Consider the following 18,921-nt stretch of genomic DNA (forward strand, 5'->3'; position numbering starts at 1 on the left):
TCCCACTGGGGGTTCAGGCTCCCGGGATGGGAGGAGAGGAGCCCGAGGCCCGCGCCGTCTCGTTTCCTGACAGGAGAAGGTGCAGGCGGAGGCGGCGGGACCGTTGATGCCGGTAGCAGCTCGCGCGCGCCCTGCTGGGGCTGGGGGTGCTGGGGGACGAGAGGCGGCGGGCAGGTGGGCGTAAAACTATTCCTCTCACCCGCTTAAGAGCCGAGCGAGACAGTGACTTCAGGGCTCTCCTTGGAGAGGAAAGCAATCGGGGTTTGCAGGTGACCCGCACATGGGAAGAAAAACCAGTTAGCATCCTGCGTCCTCTACTCTCCATTGCATCCTCCTCGAGAACAAATCTATTATGCATCATTTTCTCCGGGCGCTTTCTACATCCGCCAATTACAGGGGGATATAACAGCTTAGAGTAAAATGCTCCCTAGTGTGGCCCTGACCTGAGTCGGGGCTGCAGGGGGATTATTCCCACCCGGCATCCCTATAGCCCTCTTTCAGCGTCTGCGATAAAGTTACGGTACCTAGAGAGCAGCTGTGAGTTTGTGTAGTTCCTGCTATCCACTCTTAGTGCTAAATTCCCCATCGTGGTCTGTCGCCCACAGAAGGTTGCACCATTTTGCACAATGAATATGTATTTTATTTGCCTCCAGAAAGGGGATGTTAATGCTCAGAGGGCCCATGGGTGCATAACATTTCAGAGGAAACAGCTTGTAATGACTCAGCACTGTCAGGTACCTACTTTGTCGCTTTTGCCTCCCCTGCTCAGGTGGTCCCAACTTGAGTTCCAGAGAGCGTGCTTCCACACCTGAGTACAGTCCTGTCTAAACGGGAAAATTTTTTTTAGAGTTTATAGTGTTAAATCATTACTTGGCTATTGACCCGCAACTGGAATCAAATGTCATAGACTTTGAGTATTCCTGAGCAAGTTTGATGGAGATAGAATTGGACAAGATTTTGGCCATTGAATAACCACATCTAGAGATAGAACCACGCGTATCCTGATGCTATGATTAATCCCTCATTCCTGGTCTTGGGGTAAAGTTAATGAGGGCCAGACGCTGGGGGTTCTATACCATTCATAAACTATCTCTTAAGGCTCAGGGCTCACTGTTAAGGGGAAATACAAGCAGTGCTTGGTCTCCGGTGTTAAGTAAGTTAGGTGGTTGTGAGAGAGAAGGTCTTCAAACTCAGCTCTGTTCCTGGGGTGACAATTTCAGGGCTTTTGAAAATCAAATACATTTCTGTTGCTCCTTCTGAGACGAAAAGCGTTTACGTCCCGGTCTCTGTCTTGTGCATTTGTAACTTGTAGACTGCAAGTGAACCCTGTAGTCAAAAGCACACCTTGTTTCCTGTTGTATAAAATAACACTTATTGTGCCTATAGTTATAATATGCAGTTGCAGACAGTACATATTGGCCCTTGGAATTTGAGGGATAGGGGATAATTGTGTTTTGGGAGTCAGTTTATCAGCCTTTCCTTAGGGGGAATTTGACTGTTAAAATATTTAAGTACATGTATTACAGAGATGCAAATACACATTAATAAAATATATGTGGGTCTGTACTGTGACATATGCAAAGTACATAATACCTAACCGGGTCTATGTTTAAAAGGAGGTAATTAGTATATCAACAGCTGCCTCCAGTTTAACGGTTTGTTTGCCTCAAACCAGTTTTGATCAGTAGAGTGCATTATTCATGTGTGGCAAACACCAACAGAACTTTTCACCCCAGGAATGATAAAAGCACGGGCTTACTATTTTTCGGTTGCAGTGATGTAAGGATTTGACAAAGAAATTAAGCCGGGCTGCAACTAGATGAATGACCTAGCTCCTTTAGAAAGTTAAGAAGCCGAGTACTCCTGGAGTGGTGGACTTCTGGAGGCAGGGCTGGCCCCAGGAGATAGGAGGTTGACTTTAATCCCAGAACAGGGGAGTGACAGGCAGAGGAGGAATTTGGTCCACCTGGTGGTGGCATCCTGGCACTTCTAGCCTTAGCTGATGGAAAGCCTGGTTGGGTGGGGTAGGGTAACAGGAGTCAACAGGTGACTTGCAGAAAGCAGCTGGAGGCCCAGGAGAGGACAGGCCTAGGAAATTGAATTCATTTTGATTACTAGGAGTGGAGGCATAAGGCTCTAAGGGCTCTGCTTTGCCCGGCTGCCCTCGTCTTTGCCTTGCCATCGGAGCCTCATGAAAATAAATAGTTGGCTTGTCAGGGTTGACTGACTCAGCTTGCTATGGGCTTTGCTCTTCTGGGCCACTTCAGAGTTTTCTCTTCATCTGTTATTTGGGAGATGGGGAAAAAAAGTTTGCCCCTTCAGCCATGCGAGACTTCTCTGTGGATAATTGGAGAATGAAATATTGCAGGCTGTTTGCAGGAAAGGCAGATTTCTTCCTTTTAATTCGTCATGGCTTTCTTAGGAAACCTGAGACTCTGTAGGGGACCACAGGGCAGGGTCCACGTGCTAAGTGTGCGTTATGTGTGATCTTTACATTGGCAATCAGCCTGCCCCTCTAATGAGGCATTTCCAGATACCTGAGGAAGGGCTTGCCTTGGGACAGTGCCAGCAATGCTCCCTTTCACAGAGAGGAGAGTGATAACAAATTCTATGCCAACGACATTATTTCCTATTAGATTCCCAGAGTCCACCTTCTTATTTCATCTCCCAAAGTGCCTTAAAATTTTGCAGTTTCATTTGCTTATTTTTTCTGAAAAGACAAATTTCCCAGTGTCCTGAATGACACTAGTGTAGGCTTCCCAACTGCAGAACTGAAGCAGAAGGTTGCCTGTGATTTAAGAAGCAACTTTGAGAGGGAGGACTCGTGTGTGTGTGTTTGTGTGTGTGTGTGTGAGAGAGAGAAAATGTGTGTGTGTGTGTGTGTATGTGTGTGTGTGTGTGTGTGTATGTATGCATGTGTTAGTTTTCCACCAAGAACCTGCCCAGGGAGGAAACTCAAGAGAAAACTGTATTGTATGTAAGAAGGCCATCAATTGTTGACTAGGCTGGGGACCTGCAACTTTTGCCTTGGTGTCAGGGAGTACAGAAAGACACTGATCCTGAAAGCTAGACTCAGTGATCTAGATAAAGTAACCCAGGTACAACCTGGGCCAACTGTGGATTCTGAAATCTATTACAGTTACAAACGTCTTCACTGGAAACCATGCTTCAGATAAGCCAATAGTCACAGGGATGTTCCATCATAGTCACCTAAACCTCCTAACTGGCTATGAAATAATTTTTGCAGCGTAAGAGGAGAGGCCTGCTCACTTTGATAGTCATTTTGTATGGAACGGAGAATGCAATTTAATTTTCTTCTACTTGGGTTTTGGCTTCGAGTGACTCCAGTCCTGTTTGCAAGGATGTAACATGTGCTTAAGTCTTGGACTGGTTGGAGAAGATGCAGGCATATGAGAACTGCATGGAGAGAAAGTCATTTGGCATGTGCTTATTGGTGCTTTGCAGAGACCCCCTAAAATGTTTTAAGCCACTTGCTGAGGGTAGCCCTGCTTATAGAGGTTTCTGTGTGGTATCAAATTACTGAGGACTGGAGTAGATAAGGGTGTGTACAGGAAATTAAAACCTCTGACACCTCTAGATGATTAGATTGAGGCATACATACAAATACATTCGAATTTCCTCAGGTTGAAAACTGAAAAAAGGCCAGTCTAGTTTCCTGGGTGGGGCACCAAGGGTGTTCCTATGAAGAAGGGGTAGGCATTTCCCTATTTAGAGTTATAGAAAAATAAGTTTGAGGTTGTGGTGACAAAATAATGACATCGATGACTGAGTGTGGTTAATGAGGCTCTGTCTCACTGCTTTGTAGTCACACTTTTTCAGCTTGAGAACAGTCAGTGGGCTTGCAATTAATGGGTGAGGTGAAACTGCTAGATTTGTTATTCCTTTTTTTTTCCTAAAGAAACATCATTTTGAAGATGAGTTTTTGCATATTCAACCCAGAAGCAGACAGCTGAGGAAACTGTCTGTTGACATTTTCAACAGAGAGAGACATTTTTGAAGTCCTTGTCAAATTACTATGATGACTAAGGTAACCATATTTTATTTAATCAAATTATTTGATACACTTATGCTTACTCAAAATGACAAATTCCTTGCCATTTCCATAATTACTGTGTAGCCCCAGGTAGTAAGAAATAAAATTACCTTGATTTTTTTTCCCTTATAGCTTGGTTTAAAATGTTAATTATTAAGGGAAAAAGATATTTCTGAAAATTATCTTCAGCCAGCTTTGTGTATTTATCTTTGTTTCTGAGGGAGTTTTTGTTGGTGTACTTAACAATGGGAGAAACTGAATTAGTTGTAAAATGAGCCAGGGCTCTATCCTGCATTTTGTTAACTCTTCCCCTCATTCAATTTTAGACACCTTATGAAAAGGATCGCCGAGAGGCCTCTCTGCAGCAGCACCGCCTTGCTAATCAATTGCCCAGCATTTGCAGCTCATCTTGCGTGCTGCTGGATTCGCGTTTTCTATTATGCTGCATGGGCTTCTTCTTGCACGAAGTCATTGGCGAACTGCTGTGCAAAGGCAGCCTCATCAAGAGGGTCTCTGTGAATTTATTTTGCACACCTAAAAGCAAACTTTGAGGTGCTGCCTTGATCATGGAATGTATTCTCTTAACAGATTAGCCTGGATGAACAAGGGTAGTATTGCAAAAATGATGAGGATACAGATGCATTTCATGCAGAAATAGTGAAGAATAAAACTCCCTACTAGCTGCATTTCTCTGGCTTTAGTTCCAACTTGCGCAGATTTCACTACGTGTATCATTTAATAAGCATGTTTCTCTAAAGTGGCGTCAAAGTACCTCTCTTTTGCATGTGTACTCTATTCTGTACATTGCTGTATGCATTGCGTATTTACATATGTGTTCATGTACAGGGTTGCATGCAATGAATATTGTATGCCATACTCTTTGAAGGTGCAAAGGGACATTTCAATGGTAACTTTGATTGTATGGTTGACACACGGATTTGGGACCCGTTCTTCCCTGAAGAAAATCTCTCTATTTTCTTGCCTCTCAGTAATGCCTTTGATAATCTGTAGGCTAGAAAGATAGCATCTTTGCTCTTTCAATTTACTTTTATTTTCGGTTTCTATGTCTGTATCTGCAAAATAGATATAAATGGGAAAAACAGTGGAATCATGGCCCTTGGTTCATGGGATAAATGAATTGATGTGATTCAAAGACGCTTGTATTTTATGTAGCCTAAGTGTTTATGTGTTAGCATGAGACAAATTACTGTTTAATGGTTAAAACTCCAAGTTAAATGATTACAGTTCCAAGGTGGAGAATGGCAAGTGTCTGTGGCAGCTGTTGCTTATTCGATAAGTGTCAGAAAACTGGGATTCATGCCTATGTCCTTCCCTTACCTGCTCTGTGACCTTGAGCTGTTTACTTAACCTCTCTGTACCTCACTTTTTCATTTTATAACTGGGATTATAATAGTACCCACCCTCCATTTTGCTGTGAGGATGAACTGAGTCAGTACATGTAAAGCACCTTGAACAATACCTGGCACAGAGTGAGTGCCCAGGAAATATTAGCTATTACTATTAATAATAATATGATTATGCATATTTACTGCAAACACAATAACTATGTAGCCCCAACTGATGAGAAATAAAATTATTTCAATCAAACTTTGGTTTTGGTTTGGTGAATTACATATTCAAGTAGTTTCCTATTCTGCATGAACATTTTTGTCTGGGAGGTAAAAAGTTTTTAAGGGCAAGTAATAAGCAAAATATCAGTTGCTAATTCTGTTTATTCCCTTATAAATATGGCAGTCTATTTCATCTTAAAGATGCTGTAAAAATTAGTCACATGGGAGAGGAGCCCATTGCAGGAATGGTGATTCATGTTGATCATTTACAGTCCATGAGTACTTGAAGGAGGTTAAAGCAGGGCAGGCAGGACTGGCTGGGAGGGGCAGGTGCCCTGATGCTTCACTTTGGGAGGTCCTCAGTATCTCTTGCTGTGGTCTATGGCCACTGGGTGCTGAAGGCTGCGGGTAGGTGGAAAGAATGTTAGACTGGGAGTTGGAAGACCTGGATGTGAACTTAGACTTGCTACTTCCCAGCTCCTGGCAACTTGACTTACCTGAGCCTCAATGGCCTCATCTGAAAAATGGGGATGATGATAGAGCTTATCTTACAGATGCTTGTGAGGTTTAAACAAATAGTCATGTGATAGAGTACTTCTCATAGGGTACGGTATTCCACAGTTGCTTTAACAGTAATGGCATAACACTGCTCGTTGACATTAGCACCAACAAAAGCCCGTCCTAGGGAGCTGAGGATTTGGAATATTATGTGAGGCCAAGGCTTCTGTTTCCTGAACTGGTGATCTGGGCTCCTGAAGCTTGCTCTGCTTCACTGGCTGAAAGGCTGAGTGACCAATTCAAGGGAGCCCAAGGTGTCAGGAGGGGGAGGACAAAGGGACATATGTTGTGGACATATGCTGCCCTCCAGGCAGCCTTGTTTAAAACGTGCCTCCGCAGAGCTCAGCCTTGGTTGCCCAGAGTGGCTCAGGTCTCACGCCTTGTCTGCTGCCTTCACCTCGCCTTCTCTTGCAGTATTAAGTGGACTCTGGCAAGCAGGTCTGTGGGCATTTGCCCACTCTTGGTCTTTTTCTTGGTTTCTCATAAGCAGAACAAGGGACGTGTTCCTCCAATCTGGTTTCCCGTCCCGTGGATTCATCCATCTCGGCTTATGGACATACTTTTTGCACAACACCACTCCTGTTCCTTCCGTAGTCTTAGAAGCAGCCCTTTCTACCCCCAGTCTGGTCACACCTGTCCTTGCAAAGGATAGAGAAGGAACTGGGCCTTTCTCAGTGAATCAGGTGGCAGTGTATGTTTTAGGTGAGTTTTTAGATTCGCCTTCAAATGCCACAGGCTTCAGGAGAGAATCTGTACTCAGAAGACCACAGAGCCCTAAAGCCCGGTCACTCTGATGACTTTGCTGAGGGAGTAACTGTGTGTAAAGCACTGAATCTAGTGCAGCCACAGGTGTGGAGTGAGCAAGCCTGGGGAGCCTTCATCCGTGAGTTCCAGTGACAACACAGAGACTGGAAACATTCCCGTGGATGTGCACAGAACCTCAGCAGTTGGTAACTCCCAACTTCTTTATTTAGGTTCATTCTTTGTGGTTTTGAGTCGAGTGCCTCTGAAAATGGAAGCCCTTACTAACTGAGGACTTAGCAGCTCAATTGTTTAGTGGAAATGGTGTTACCAGCCTCGTTATTTCCCATATGACTGGGTGTTCCTCTTTAAACACGGATTAGTTGGTCATTAGTATTTTCCTGGACTTAGGCAAAAGTTGCACTTATTCCTCCTAGTCAAGACACATGGAAAATATTTAAAAGCAAAAGGTAACTTAGGCTGCCATAAGCCCCGCTTTTGTTGTTGTTATTTCGAGACAGGGTCTTGCTCCATCGTCCAGGTTGGAGTGCAGTGGCAGGATCACAGCTCGACCTCCCAGGCTGAAATGATCCTGCCACCTCAACCTCCTAAGTAGTTGGGACTGCAGGCACATACCACCAAGCCTGGCTAATTTTCTTCTTATTTTTTTTTTTTGTAGAGATGGGGTGTGGGGTGGTTTCACCATGTTGCCCAGGCTGGTCTTGAACTCCGGGACTCAAGTGATCCACCTGCCTTGACCTCCCAAAGTGCTGGGATTGCAGGTGTGAACCATGGTGCCTTGCCAACCCTACATTTTTCAGTGGGGTAGGGTGGGTAGGGTGGGGCGGGTGGGGCGGGAAGCAGTGTGAACTCATGTTTCCCCTTTGCCCTCGTGATTTCCTTTATAAATACCCCTGTTGTGCCTCTTCAGTACTCTCCTTTTCATGATGTAATAGCCCAAGTGGCATTTTAAGTTATCTGGTAATGGACTCAGCGCACTGACTGTAATGATGAAGTCTTATTTTTTTAATTAATTTTTTTTTGTTTTTTTTTGGAGACAGTCTCACACTGTCCCCCAGGCTGGAGTGCAGTGGTGCGATCTCAGCTCACTGCAACCTCTGGCTCCCCGGTTGAAGCGATTCTCTTGCCTCAGCCTCCACAGTAGCTGGGACTACAGGTGCGTACCATCACTTGGCTAATTTTTTGTGTTTTTTAAGTAGAGATGGGGTTTCACCATGTTGGCCAGGGTGGTCTCAAACTCCTGACCTCAAGTGATCCACTCACCTGAGCCTTAGCATTGGTTCTTGTTAAAATCTTTGCCCTCTGAAAATTCTGAGAATAGGCTGTGCCCATAAGCCCATCCCAATAGGCAGTGATGTGACTACCACATTTGTTCTGCCAGGTTGTCCTTTGGGACAACTTTTGGATGTCTGGATAACGAACCTGTCCAGATAGCCCTTGAGACTTTCTTTGGTAGCTCTAAAGACTGTTCTGGCTCTCCATCCATCGATACCTAAGTTTCTAGTTGTGCAGAGTGTGAAGAAATGAGCAGGGGCTGATCAGGCTTTCAACAGATAGTTCCAGAGAAAATAATAGAAGGCAAACTAAGTCACTGCTCCTGTAACTACAGGAACTTGAGGAAGTTAGAAGTGATTATTTTTACCTCCATTTCTGCACTTGCAAGGTTGATGTAGGGAGAAGTGTCACAATGATGTTTTTCATTTAAAGACTACTGTAAATATTCATGGGAATGGCTATTGTCTTTCACCCCCTTTGCAAGAGGCTTATGTAAAATAGGCAGGCTGTTTCTAATTGTTAAATTTGTCTCCCAACTTCAGCTGATTAGAAGGAGAAATTACCACCTTGAATATAAGCAGGTTGAAATTGGGAGAGCTGCCCTCGGCTGATTATGTAAGCTATAAAATACAGCACCTGAAGTCTTGTGTTTACTCTGCAAAGAATTCCCCTAATGAAGATGAAAATTTCTAAGCAGCATGGACCCATATGTGTTTATTATGTAATATTCAATTATGGCGATCCAACCTGTAAAATAAACAATGGGGTTGATTAGTTAATCTCTTTGTTGGCTTTCGGGTCAGAGAATTGTTTAAAGTAGATCCACAGAGCCACCTAGAGCTGTCCCCCTGGAACTCGGCTGGCTGTGGTGTCAGCACCAGTTCCCCTTCTCTCCAGTGGTGCAGGAGGCTTGTCCTGGGTCTGTGGTCACTGTGGCTTTCAAGGTTGTGGAGCGCAGGCCTCCTTTAAGGCTGGCTTTCAAGGTTGCTTGTGCAGTGTGGTGGGATGGTCGTGAGTACAACCACTGCCGGTTGTGACGACACCATCCTTTGGCCGTTTCATTTCTCAAAGTGCTGCTGTGATAGCACTCAGAATTTGCTGTGTCTTGTGGGATGATTTGCATAAGCAGCATGTATTCCAGTGTGGCACATCACACTATCCTCTTCTTGAAGCTATACATGCGTGGGGTGCACAGCACACCACACGGTCAAGTTCAGATTTCCATCCGCCTCCTGAAATGTAGGAAAGGAGCCTTTTTTTTTTTTTTTTTTTTTTTTGGCCAAAGTGATGATTGAGGAGAAGAAACTTAAAGGGAGCCAGACCCATGAAGCAGATGTAGAAGAGCTTCAGACAAGCGTCTCCTGTCCTTATGCAAAAAATTGAAGGCAGGACCCCTGACTTACTGTGTGGCATGTTGTGTCGCCTCCCCAGTGCTGGTAAATACTTATGTAGGTTGGGAGGCTTCACATGCCAATGACAGTTTCTCAGCCAGCCAAAGGGAGGATTTCTTTTGGAAACAAAAACCATAAATTGGCACCATTCCTTTACCTTTGCCAAGCTGTATATATGCATTAGGGAGATGCATATAAATAGATCAGAAAGCCAGTGTGCAGTTTTGCAGCTTTGCAGCTTGCACTTGATGGAAGCAGATGAGGAGGTTCTCCTTGCTGCACAGGCTCAGAGTGGCACATGGAGCCAGCAGTGCTTGGGCTAAATCCAAATACAACCTTGTTCGATTTCTAGAGATGGACATGTGGAATGGACTGTCCAACAGGCATATTGTTTCTGTGTCCCAGGGTTGGCCTGTTTTTAGGTCTTCTTAAGTATAACATTGTAGAATCTCTGCATTTGTTGCTTTCATGTTAGGCAAAATCAGGGCACCGAATTGAGGCACTTACCCAAATGTGCAGCCCCACCCTCCCGAGCCAGCTCACATTCCCTGGCAGGTATAAGCAGGTGAGCAGTCAGGAAGCAAAGTCAACTGATAGTTTTATTTTGGGGAATAACAATTATAAATAAGTATAAATAAAAATATTGTTTTGGTGAATGCTGGGGAAAAATTACTTCTCTTATTCTCTTTCAAAATGTTCCTCCTCTTTTTTTTTTTTTTTGGTCTAAGTAGGCTTAACGCTTTCTAAGAGGCACCCTACCTATCCTCAATGGAGTGAGCAGATAATATATATACATTTATATTTATTTGCCTTCTGATACTTAGGATTTCATTGGGGAATACTTCTGTATTTAAAAATAATAGTGACAGGGAGGTGATTAAAAATAGCTCAAGGGCTTGTGGCACCCAAGGCTATCAGGGGAGCTATTTTGTGTGACAAGTGAAACATTTAAATCCCCCAAAAGGAAGCTGAGTGTTCTCCTGTTGCGGTCTGTCGCCTTGGTGGCTACTTTTTGCACCCAGTGAGCCGAACTGGGATGGTCACAGGTGTTCATTTCTGCTCTGTCACCTCCTGATTGTTTGTTTTCTTCCTACCTCCCTCCACTGGCCCCTGACCCCATCAGTGTCACGCCTCACCATCCCTAACAGGATGTCACAGTCACGTGGGTGGGGCCTCTGGGAGTCAAGACCTAGGCCATTCTTGAGTGGGACCGTCATGCCAGGCATTTGCCATGGGCAGTGTCCTTTCTGCCCCTTCCATGGTTGGCCACCCACCGTCCCTATCCAGTGGAGAATGGAGCCGGGTGTGGTCTCTTACAAGCCTTTCAGATCCAATTCCACCTCTCACCACAGATTGTATGTGATTCCTGCCTTCCTGGACTAATTCTGAGGTCTTTTGTACTTTATTTGGGAGCAGGAATAAATGGGGACTTCATATTTTATTTAAACCTCTCCTTTTGTAGAGTTTGCAGGACAGTAGGCTTATTCCCTAACATTTTCACTATCTCAGATGTTAGACCAAAATTGGGTCATATTATAAGTGAGAAAATGACTTTTACAGTTTATCTGTTGGTGAGGTGGACATGGACCTGGAGGGGAGAGGGTGGAGGAGATGATGGGCATTTCAGAAGGTAAAAACCAGGTATATTTATTAACTAGGGCTGCTGTAACAAATTACCACGAACCGGGTGGCTTGAAACATCAAATTTTTTGTCTCACAGTCCTGCAGGCCAGAAGTCTTAAAATCAGGGCATCAGCAGAGCCGTGCTCCCTCTGAGACCCTGCATAGAACTCTTCCTTGCCTCTTCCTGGCATCTGGGGGTGGCCAAGGGTCCTTGGATTCCTTGGCTCGCAGCTGCATCACTCCCATCTCTGCCTCTGCTGTCACATGGCATTTCCCCCATATCTCTCTCTTCTCTTCTTATAAGGACACCAGTCACATTGGATTAGGGCTCACCCTAATGACTTCATGTGACTAGCTTACATCTGCTAAGTCCTCGTTTCCAAATCAGGTCACATTCACAGGCACTAAGAGTTAGGACTTCAGTATATCCTTTTGGGGAAAACAATTTCAGTTCATAACACCAGAGAAGAAAAAGAGCAAAGGCCCCTAAAACAGTCTGTGTGTACAAAGAAAGGCAAACTCTGTCTTCTTAAGTGTTTGGGTGGGTAGGAAGATTGTCGGATATTCCTAAGAGAGTCATTCATACCCAAAGATAACATTTCAGTCTTCACAGAAATGCTGACAGTCCCTGTTTTCTTTCTGTAAGAAGGTAGCCATGTTTCTCTCTGGGGTAGTGGTGGTTAGACTTGCAGGAATGAACCTAGTTGGATGATTCATTAGCTTTGAACACATCATTTGCTCTTTCTGGGCCTAGCTGAATGCTGGGATTGGACGGATAATCACGTCATTTGATTAAGGAGAATGCATGTAAAAAAAAAAAAAAAAAAATCCTAGACAGCTATGTGGGTGAGGAATATGTGTTTGTGTATTTACTGTGTGTATGTACATAGGTACTCATCCATGTTCCCATCCCTGACACCCAGAATTACTTAGCAGGAATCAGGGCTGGTAAAATCTCCAGCTGGTACTGTCTCCTTCCTGAAGCCCTATCCAATTCAGTGAGACCAAAAGAGACTTTATCACTGTGTGCTGTGCCAGCCAGTCTCAGATTTGGCCAGGTATGTATTAAGTTAGGACCAGACATCTGCATTCTGATCTCATTCATCTCTGTGGTTTTTTTGGTGGGGGTGGGAGTGATATGGTTCTCAGAATTTCTCGGCGCAGGCTCCTTTTCTGAAAAAAAATGTCAGCTTGATCTCTGCCAAACTAATTAACTTCGACAACTTCCTTAAGTGCTGCAAGCAATTTAGAGTTGAGTAAGGCGTGTTCTTGGCCCTCATGGAGTTGATATATCCTTGGGGGGGAGATGGCATGTTTATAATTTTTTCATTAATGACTCATTCATTAGGACATTTCAGGTCCTGGGCCAGGTGGCAGCCAAGCCCTCTGGAAGCCTCACGTCTGGTCTAGTTGTGTTACAATAGATCAGACTAAAAATAGAAGCAAAGCATTGGGCCAGGGTGGGAGATGGGCCTAGGTAGACTGGTCAGAGATATAAAATAATTTTCTCAACCTTGGTTGGGGATAGGTCCAAGGGTAGCAAGATGTCAGGTGGAACCGTTAGTAAGAGGCTGGCTGCAGAGAGTCATTGGAGGCGGCATGTGATTGGAAAACCTGGGATGGAGAAGGGGAGGGCTGGAAACCCAGGGCCAGAACTGGGCTGGGGCATGTCAGGGCTGGCACTGCGGAGCGCCACTCTAGTTAGCAGCGTGGAGGCTGTCGGCATCTCTCTCGGCCAAACTTGGATCCCTCTGCCCCTCCTCCCCTGCTTTGAAGTGGTGTGGTGAAATGTGGCTGGAAGTCAGTCTGCTAGTCTGTGGAGGGAACTTCACTCAGGGCATGCTCAGACTCGGCTAGAAGCAAGCACGGCTTCATCGCCTTCTGAGGCCAGGGGGCTGAAGGATGCAGAATGCTTGTTGTACTGGAATGCTGTGCTCACCAGGATGGGTGCCACATGGCGGGGGGGAACTATAGGGTCCTGGGCCTGAGGACAAAATGACACCTCTGTATTGAACCTCTCTTTGGCACATATACAAATGAGATTTGTGCAAGATGAGCTAACATTAGGAAAGGTCCTATTATGTTTGACTTAAAAAAAAAAAAAAACACTTTTGCTGAACCTCAGATGTATCAGTTCTGGATAACTTTAAAGCTGGTAACAGAACAAACTGTGTTCACACACAGGAAATGTCTCCAAACAAAAAGTGGGTGTGCAGTTTACAGTTTAAAAATTGGATGAAGGCCCTTCAAACTTCCCCTCCTGTTCTCCTTGGGAAGAGCTTGGCAGGCTGCTGAGAGAGGCCACTCCTCCCTGGTATAGGTAGTCACTGGGGCCTGGGAAGGAAGGTAGCCTGTGAGTGGAGCTGCCTGGCGACTGGGATGAGGCCCCAGGTGATCCTGGGGCTGGGAGGCTGGTGGAGGTTTCCTTTCAGCTTCAAGGCCTATGTGAAAGGTTGTGCGAGTCAGGTCAGGAAGCATTTCTGCACTGTTGCTCTAAGCCTGTGGCCAGCCGATCCGAGCACTGGCTGAGCCGGCTGGAAAGCCCTGTGAGCATCCTGTGTCACTATCTTTATATATTTATCACTTGGCTCTAGAACTTCAAGTTCATGCCTTTTTTTTTTTTTAAATGGTGATGGAGTCTCGCTCTGTCACCCAGGCTGGAGTGCAGTGGTGGGATTTCGGCTCACTATAACCTCTACCTCCTGGGTTCAGGGAATTCTCCCGCCTCTGCCTCTCGAGTAGCTGGGATTACAGGAGTGCACTAGCACACCCAGCTAATTTTTGTAGTTTTAGTAGAGTCAGGGTTTCGCCATGTTGGCCAGGCTAGTCTTGAACTCCTGACCTGAGGTGATCCGCCTGACTCGGCCTCCCAAAGTGCTGGGATTACAGGCATGAGCCACCACGCCTAGCCGGCTTTTTTTTTTTTTTTTTTTTAAATATAAAGACATTACTGTTTTACTTATTACACAAGGAATATATGTGGTGTTGACAATTTGGAAAATACAAATAAACATAGATAACATTAAAAAAAATCATCCATAATTCAAAGAACCTGGAGATAAACTGTGAACATTTTGGCGTGGGTCCTTTAAGTCCCTCTCTGTCTACCCGCATTGACGCATGACTTCCAGGCCCACGCGGTGGGAAAGGATGTGGGCTTTGGGGTCTTTGAAGTCCATGTCTGTGGCTGGTTAGTCCTGTGTGGCTTTGGGCATTTTGCTTTCCCTCTCTAATTCTCAATTTCCTCATCTCTAAGATTGGGATGATATTTATACTTTCAATGATCTTGTGAATACCAAATGAGAGAATCCATCCAAAGTACTCAGCCCGTGCCTCTCTGCAGTATGTGCTACTGTCGTGATTTTTAAAAAGTAATAAAATTGGATCTCACTATAAATTCTGTTTAGGAACCTACTCTTTCCTCTAAATCATTCTGATGGCTTTTCTGCAACATCAGATCTTCTTCTCTGCTGTCATAGTTTCAAATGAAAAATGACTTTATTGTTTTTATAAAACAATACATATTCATCATGAAGAAAAGTTTACGTAAAAATGTTTTTAAAAATTCCAAATCCCCCCCATTCAGAAATAATCATGACTGGTGGTGGGGTTTGAGAAGTGACTGTTAACCGCACCTTCCTCTCTGGGATTATAGGCAGGAGCATGGTGGCTCGTGCCTATAATCACAGTACTTTGGAAGGCTGAAGTGGGAGTATCACTTGAGCTCAGGAGTTTGAGACCAGCCTGGGCAGCATAGGGAGACCCTGTCTCTACAAAAAAATTTAAAAATTAGCTGAGCGTGGTGGCTCACGCCTGTAATCCCAGCACTTTGGGAGGCTGAGGTGTGTGGATCACTTGAGGTCAGGAGTTTGAGACCAGCCTGGCCAACATGGTAAAACCCTGTCTGTACTAAAAATAAAAAAATTAGCCAGGCATGGTGGCACATGCCTGTAATCCCAGCTACTCAGGAGGCCAAGGCAGGAGAATTGCTTGAACCCAGGAGGCAGAGGTTGCAGTGAGCCAAGATGGCGCCACTACACTCCAGCCTGCACTCCAGTCTCTGCCTCAAGGGAAAAAAAAAAAAAAATTAAAAAATGAGCTGGGTGTGGTGGTGCATACCACCACCCAGTCTCCCAGATATTTGGGAAACTGAGGTGGGAGGATCACTTGAGACCAGGAGATTGAGACTGCAGTGAGCCATAATAATGCCACTGCACTCCAGCCTGGGTGACAGAGTGAGACACTATTTCAACAACAACAAGAACAACAACAAAAGAAAGAATCATTTGGGAAGTAGACACCCCAGCCAGCCACAGGGGTTTAAAACATCATCTTGGGGGTTATGTGGAAAAAACTGGAGTTTGGATTGGAAAACTCCGTTTGTGTCCAGATTCAGGCTTCTTTTCCCTACTTTGTCCTCAGAATAAAACTCATCCAAGTCAGAACTGCAGGCTTTGTCCCCGCAGGAGCTTACCTGCTAGGTAAGCTTACCTCCTGGAGGAGCAGAGAATATGTGCATCCTGAGGGCTGTTCACAGACTCGGGGGAGAAGGGGGTCAGGGCAAGCTTGCCAGCTTCCTGCTTGCAATTCTATAAATCAAATAAGTTGCTGATCCTTCACTTTGGGGAGGTTTGAGTGAGGAAGTCAGAAGAACAGATGCTTTTTCTCTGTTAACTTCCAGAAGGTGGACGTTCCTCTAGTCTATATCAAGGTAGGAATTCTGGGGAAAAGGAAGAATAATTTCTCCTTATTATTAGGAATATATCATTTTAGAGTTCTTTCTATTCTTATACATGGAAAAATGACTGGCTGACTAGATATACTTATAAAATGTATGTTCTAAAAATAGCAGTAAATTTAATTTCACTGAAATTTAGCAGAAGACTTCAGTAAAACTGGAAAGAGGTAACTATCTTTTCTACTAATGTTGCTGCAGAAGTGTCCAAGGCCAGCCTTATTTTTCCTCCCTTACAGATGATTTATTATTGCCTATAGGTTAGATGTATGAGGAATCTTTTCTTAATATTTGACATATAATTTAATTCTGATGTATATTACTGCTGTGTGATGTGTGTCATAGTCTTTTTTTTTTTTTTTTTGAGACGGAGTCTTGCTTTGTTCCCCAGGCTGGAGTGCAGTGGCGGGATCTCGGCTCACTGCAAGCTCCGCCTCCCGGGATCATGCCATTCTCCTGCCTCAGCCTCCTGAGTAGCTGGTTCTACAGGCGCCCGCCACTGTGCCCGGCTAATTTTTTTTGTATTTTTAGTAGAGACAAGGTTTCACCGTGGTCTCGATCTCCTGACCTTGTGATCTGCCCGCCTCGGCCTCCCGAAGTGCTGGGATTACAGGAGTGAGCCACCGCGCCTGGCCATGTGTCACAGTCTTTGGAACTGGATGTGTTCTTTTCAATCAACAGATGCAATTCTTTATTAGTTTTGGGAGAATTTCCTTACATTATCTCTTCAAACACTGGGTTCTATGCAGTGAATTCTCTGCTGTGAGGCACCAATTGTCTGTATGTTACATTGTCTCTGAGATCCATAGTTGTCTGTTTTGATTTGATTACTTGAATCCCTTGTTTTTATCTACATTTACCATGTTTATTTTTAGCTTTCCTCTAGTCAGAAAATTGATTTTAAACCATCTTTCTTTAGTTCTCTGTAGATTGTTTCATATATTTATTTTCTAGTGTTGGCTTTAGTTTTCAATTTATTTCTTTAGATCTACAATCTTTTTTCCCTTTTTTAGATATTGCCTTTGGGCTCTTGATGTATTGAACTCATATTCTTATTAAGTTCTATGGCTCAAAGATCTTTTGGGGGAGTTCTTTCTCTGACTGAGTTATGTTTTCTTTTAGTTTGAGTTCTTTGTCTTTGATACCTACTGTTGCTTTCTTGCCTTTCCAGGAGTCTGTGTTCAGAGATACCATGCCTTGTGGTTTTTCATTTTATTCTTGCTGGAGTAAATCAGCCTATATCTCTCTTTGATTTACTTATTTGAAGGCTGTCTTTTTTCTCCTTGCCACCAGGCTGAAGTTTGAAGGCTGGTTGTTCATTTCTGTTCATGCTTTCTGTAGCCTGAAGACATGTGAAGTGTCTTGGGCCAGTTAAGCTGTAGCAGGTGTTATGCTGGGTGCTGAGTAGGCTTGGTTAGATGTGGACTTGGCAGCTTTCACTTCTGGAATCTTTTGAAGGCCCTTTTAAGTGGGTTTGGTTTTCCTGTGTGGGGGCACACAGTGCACACCCTCCAGCGGTATTCTGTGGCCTCGGGTCAGCCTTGGATTTGACTTTGGACTCCCAGAGTCTTCATTCCTTGCAGCAGAGATGATCAACACCACGGTTTATGCATCATCTCATTCTTTTCTCCCCAGCGGATGTTTTCTCTCTTCTGTAGTCAGAAGAGGAGAACATAGGGATAACTACTCAGGTTGTTTTTATCTAGATGTGGTGATATTGATGAAAACTCTCAGAATGTTTATTTATTCTCTGTTTTATCTTCCTGAGGGTGTTAGACTCAGGGCTCTGAGCCTTGCCACACTGGATCCTTTTTCCTTTACTTTCCTTCCCAGGCACCTTTTGAGTTTATAACACTGGGGTGTGCTCATTTTGTTTTTTGTTTTTGGCTGAAAAATCTTTTATTTCAGGTTTTTTTTTTTAAATTCAGATTTAGGAAGAGTGAGATTTTATGCAGAAGTTGAATTCTACCATTTTATCTGGGAAATGTCTAGCAATATTTGAAAAGATTATGTAACATTCCATTGTATTCCATCTCCCTATTTCTGCATGGTAGGTTGCTTATGGTTTTGTTTTGGTGATATAAATTCTGGTTGCTCATTGCTTTTCATTTTTTTGCTTTTCGGAATTACAGAATGGGATGATGAGTTCAAGGGCTGGTCACAAAAGATGTGGGGAGTCAAATCCTCTGTGGAAAGGGGAATTGCCTTTATCGAGGATGTAGTGTGCCCGGGAGCACACAAGCAGTCTGATCGAACTCTCACACAAATCCCATGCAGTAGATGTCATTATTTATCTTTTTCATATAAGGAAGTAGGGCTCACTTCTAGAAGTTAAAGAATGTGCCAGCTGGGCACAGTGGCTCACGCCTATAATCCCAGCACTTTGGGAAGCCAAGGCGGGTGGATCACGAGGTCAGGAGTTCGAGACCAGCCTGGCCAACATGGTGAAATCCCTTCTCTACTAAAAATACAAAAAAATAGCTGGGCATGGTGGCAGTTGCCTGTAATCCCAGCTACTCAGGAGGCTGAGGCAGGAGAATTGCGTGAACCCGGGAGGTGGATAGGTTGCAGTGAGCTGGGACCATGTCACTGCACTCCAGCCTGGGCAACAGAGTGAGACTCTGTCTCAAAAAAAAAAAAAAAGAAAGAAAGAACATACCTAAATCCAAATTGGCACAGCTCGTGTTTGATCTTGGGTCTCTTGGCTCCAGCTCTAAATTCCCTTCTCTTTCTTCAGACCATACCTTGAAAAGATTCGCAGCTGAATGCTTCAGTGTCTTGAGTGTGTTGATACTGTTTTAACATGTTACCACTTGTGAGAGAACACTGCTCTTGCTCTCTCTTTTAAACTGAGGTGGGCCGGGCACGGTGGCTCAAGCCTGTAATCCCAGCACTTTGGGAGGCCGAGACGGGCGGATCACGAGGTCAGGAGATCGAGACCATCCTGGCTAA

The 18,921-nt window shown here is 44.4% G+C and overlaps 1 protein-coding gene across 2 annotated transcripts in view; it reads left to right on the forward strand.

Moving 5' to 3' along the window:
- Nucleotides 1-110: 110 nt before the first annotated feature.
- SLCO3A1 (solute carrier organic anion transporter family, member 3A1) overlaps nucleotides 111-18,921 on the forward strand; it is a 327,687-nt gene continuing 308,876 nt past the window's right edge. The window contains exon 1 of one of the 2 annotated variants that reach the window (XR_001005914.1): nucleotides 111-222. The gene's annotated coding sequence lies outside the window, so the exon portion shown is untranslated. The remainder of the gene's footprint in view (nucleotides 223-18,921) is intronic. The other variant, XM_011978377.1, reaches the window with a different exon arrangement.

This window comes from Mandrillus leucophaeus, unplaced genomic scaffold, assembly GCF_000951045.1.
Source record: "Mandrillus leucophaeus isolate KB7577 unplaced genomic scaffold, Mleu.le_1.0 Scaffold193, whole genome shotgun sequence".
Lineage (NCBI taxonomy): Eukaryota > Metazoa > Chordata > Mammalia > Primates > Cercopithecidae > Mandrillus > Mandrillus leucophaeus.